We start from the raw sequence: 4541 nt of genomic DNA, 5'->3' as shown, positions 1-4541 counted from the left end.
AACAGCCCAGGCTTCCATGGCCTGGTGGGATGGGACAAGGCCAGGGACTTGGGGGTCAGGGTCTGCCACTAGCTGACCCTTTGACATAGGGCAGGTCATGTCTCGTTGAGGTCCCACACACATGCCTGAAAAATGAAGGGTTGGACCAGATAATCATCATGATGTCTTCCTGCTCTGCTCTGAAGTTCTCTGAATCACCATATGGGAAAGGGTAGGGGGGAGAAGAGAAGATATGGGTTTGTTTTAGCTAATCTTCCCACCACCAACTTTCTCTCTGGAAAGAGCTGCTATGAAGATTAAATGGTTAGTTGAAACTACTTTATTTATAGAAATGGGCTTTAAATTTGCTCTACAAATGTAACAGCTTCACTTTCCTTGACTAGCTTTTGTGTTTACATTTTTATTTAAAAAATTTTATAACTTTTGGGTGGCACCTGTGGCTCAAAGGAGTAGGGAGCCGGCCCCATATGTTGGAGGTGGTAGGTTCAAACCTAGCCCTGGCCAAAAAAAAAAAATTTTTTTTATAACTTTTAATTACATAAGAAACATATGATTACATAGTTGGAGTAAAATGAATCAATAATTACAGATTGTGCTATAATTCCCTGACCGCCATCCCCAACTGTAGCCTCGTGTCCAGAGTAACCGCTATCACCTGCCTTTGATCTGCACATTTACATTCAAATAATGAATGTCAATGAAATGGGTAGGTTGGTGCATGTGAGTTTTCTTGGTACACCCATGGTACCATCATATCGTATATATGATTTTCTTGATTTTTTTCATTCAACACTATGTTTTGGAGCTCTATCCATGCCTGTCAGTACCTACAGCTCTACCTCAACAATTTCCACAGTTTGGGTGTACACAGTTTATTTAGCCAGTCCCCTATTGACGGTCATTTAGATTGTTTTCAAATTTTCAGTTATATAAGCAATATTGCAAAGAACATTCTTATCCATGCATATATGTGCTCATGTGGGACTGTCTCTCTAGGACAATTATGAAGATCACTTACTTTAAAACTTCCTCCTATGATCTCCTTTCTATGGCCCTGATCATTTTACCCCACTCTCCTTTCACCTCAAGGCTCAGTACTAAGTGAACTTCCCACTTGAATAGCTGGTGTCTGAGCTGAGGGATCGTCCCTGTCACAGGCAGAGATTAAGATGCCCGTGGTGTCTCCGGAGGATGAGACTCTGCCCTAGTGCTTGCAGTCAGGCAGATGCTGGCACACCTGTTGGACAGTCTGGGTCGTGTGCCCAACCTGAACTGGAGCCAGTTAGTCAATTGGTCTCCCAAAGGGATGAGCTGCTTTTTCCATTATTAGGAAAAAGCCAGTGCCTTCCCAACTGGCAGCGGGTCAGGATACTCTTCTGACAATGAGTGAAAGCCAGCGATGGGCGGCATGTGTTGGGTGCCGGGAAGAGCGCTGGATCTGAGTCAAGAATTCTGGTTTAACCTTGGAGAAGACATTTACTCTACCTTTCTCATCCTCACATGTGAATAACATTCCATTTCATCCCTCCAAGGTTATGATGAGAATTAAGTGAGACAACTATCCAGAGTGCCTAGAACAGTGCCCTGCAAGAGTAGACAGACCCTCGATAAAGTGATCGTCAATAAAGTGTTGATTTGATCTGAAACAAGGATGAGTGAATTTGCAGAAGAGAGAGAACTCTGTTCAACCTAGCAAGACTTTCTTAGTATCTGCAGTGTGCTGATTTTTATGCTTTTATTTCTATTGTAATAATAATCATGATCAACTCCATTATGAAAAAGATGTGTATGGTCCAGGTTTAGTATAAACATACGTTTTCATTTCTCTTGGGTACATACCTAGGGATAGAATTGTTAGCTCATATGATAACGCTGATCAAAAGAATTTAAAGATGTTTGAGAAGATAAATTTTGATACTTATTAGGATATTTTGATGCAGTTGATTTGGTTGATATTTGTTTATAACAGTTTTATTGAGACACAATTACCATACACCATAAAGTTCATGCATTTGAAGTCCACGATTCAGTGGGTTTTAATATATTCACAAAGTTTTGCAAACATTACCATCATCTAGATCTGTAACATTTCATCCCTCAAAAAGAATTAGCAGTCACTCCCCCTTCCTTCAGCCCTTGGCAACACTATATCTACCTTCTGTCTCTCTGGATTTGCCTATTCTGGACATTTCATATGAATATAATCATGCCATATATGCCCTTTTGTGGGTGACTTCTTTCCCTGGGTGTAATGTTTTCATCCATGTCGTAGCATGCTCAGCATTGCTTTCTATGGCCAAACGAGATTCCACTGTATGGATAAACCATTCATCAGTTGATGAGCATTTATGTTGTTTCCACTTTCTGGCTAGTAGGAACAACGTTGCTGTCAACATTCCCGTTTGGTGCAAAACATGTTTTCTTTTATCTTAGGTATATACTTAGGGATGGAATGGTTAGGTCAAATGGGAACTCTATGTGCAACATTTTGAGGAAAACTCTTAAAAGTGCTGCACCTTTTTACAGTCCCACCAACAATATATGAGGGCTTTACTTTCCCCACCTTCTCCCCAATATTGGTTATTGTCTACCTTTAGTGGATGTGAAGTGATGTCTCATTTGCATTTCTCTAATGCCTAATGATGTTGAGAATCTCTTCATGCACTTTCTGACACATCTTCTCTGGATAAATGTCTGTTTAGATCAATTGCCCATTTTTTATTTGAGTTATTTGTCTTTTTATTATAAAGTTGTATGAGATTAAAAAATATATTCTACATACAGTCCCTTATTAGATTCATGGTTTACCATATTTTCCCATATTCTGTGGGTTATGTTTTCACCTTCTTGATTGTAATTATTAATTGTAATGAAGTTCTGTGTATCTGTGTTTTTCTTTTCCTGCTTGTGCTTCTGTTGTCGTATCTTAAAAAACCACTGCCTCGTCCAAGATCACCAAGATTTACCCCTGTGTTTTCTTCTGAGTTTTGTAGTTTTAGCTCTTGTGTTTGGGTCTTTGATCATTTTGAGTTAATTTTTATATACTACATATGTTGTAAGAGTTGGATGAAGTTGTAGTATGCATATACTACATATGCAGCCAACTTCATTCTTCTGCATGTGGATATTCACTTGACCCAGTGTGATTTTTGGAAAAGAGCATTCTTCCCCTACTTCAAATCTTCTTGATTCTCTTGTCAAAGATCAGTTGAAATGTGAGAGCTTATTTCTAGACTCTTGTTTCTATTCCACTGATCAGTATGCCCATTTGTATACCTCTACCACATTGCCTTGATTACTGTAGCTTTGCAGCAAATCTTAAAATAAGGAGGCATGAATCCTCTAAATTTGTCTTTCTTTGTCAAGATTGTTTTGGCTATTATAGATCCCTTATATTTCCATATGAATTCTAGGATCCAGTTGTCAATTTATGCAAAGTGGCAATTGGGATTTTGATAGGAATTGCGTTGCATCTGTAGATTAATTTGTCATGTTAATGATATTGTCTTCCAATCTATGAATAGTGAGTGTCATTTCATTTATTTAGGTCTTCTTTCATTTTTTCAGCAATATTTTGTGTGTTTTTTGTGGTCTGGGTTTTGCACTTCTTTTGTGAAATTTATTCCTAAGTATTTCCTTCTTTTTGATGCTACTATAACATGGAATCATTTTCTTAATTTTATTTTCAGATATTTGTTGCAACTGTATAGTAATATAGTTTAATTTTTTGGCGAATACTTTAAGATTTTCTATATACAAGATCTTTGCTGTTTTTTTTTGTTTGTTTGTTTGTTTTGAGTCAGAGTCTTGCTCTGTCACCTTGACTAGAATGCAGTGGTGTCACCACGGTTTACTGCCACCTCAAGCTCCTGGCCTCAAGCAATCCTCCCTCCTCAGCCTCCCAAGTAGCTGGGACTATAGGTACATGCCACCACACCCAGTTAACTTTTTTTTTTTTTTAATAGAGACAGAGTCTTACTTTGTCGCAGCTCAGAGCAACCTAAAACACTTGGGCTTAAGAGATTCTCTTGCTTCAGTCTCCCAAGTAGCTGGGACTACAGGAGCCTGCCACAAGGTCCGGCTATTTTTTGTTGTTGTCATTGTTGTTTAGCAGGCCTGGGCCAAGTTTGAACCCACCACTCCCAGTGCATATGGCTGGAGCCCTAACCATTGAGCTACAGGCACTGAGCCCCAGGTAACTTTCTATTTTTTGTAGAGACAGGGACTTGCTCTTGCTCAGGCTGGTTTCAAACTCCTGATCCTCCTGCCTCAGCCTCTGAGAGTGCCAGGATCACAGGCAAGAGCCATTTCACCTGTCCTTATGTACAAGATCTTTGTGTAAAGATAATTTTACTTTTTTTTAGTCTGGATGTCTTTGATTTTTTTTCTTTGTTCTTTTGGCCTAATATGTGTAGCCTTGGCTGGAACTGTCTAGTAGAATGATGAATAGATATGTCCAGAGTAGACATCCTTGTCTTGTTCCTTATCAAGTATTGTGTTTGTTGTGGGAGTTTTCTTTTCTTTTCTTTTTTTTTTTTTTT

General features: G+C 38.9%; 1 protein-coding gene across 2 annotated transcripts in view; it reads left to right on the top strand.

Annotated features, from left to right (window-relative positions):
• TGM5 (transglutaminase 5) overlaps positions 1 to 4541 on the top strand; it is a 32140-nt gene that overhangs the window by 212 nt on the left and 27387 nt on the right. The window lies entirely within an intron of this gene.

Source organism: Otolemur garnettii, unplaced genomic scaffold (genome assembly GCF_000181295.1).
Source record: "Otolemur garnettii isolate 467f Iridium unplaced genomic scaffold, OtoGar3 scaffold00050, whole genome shotgun sequence".
In the NCBI taxonomy this organism is placed as follows: Eukaryota; Metazoa; Chordata; class Mammalia; order Primates; family Galagidae; genus Otolemur; species Otolemur garnettii.
The sequence above is the reverse complement of the archived record's forward strand: the minus strand, read 5'-3'. Positions and strand labels throughout refer to the sequence as shown.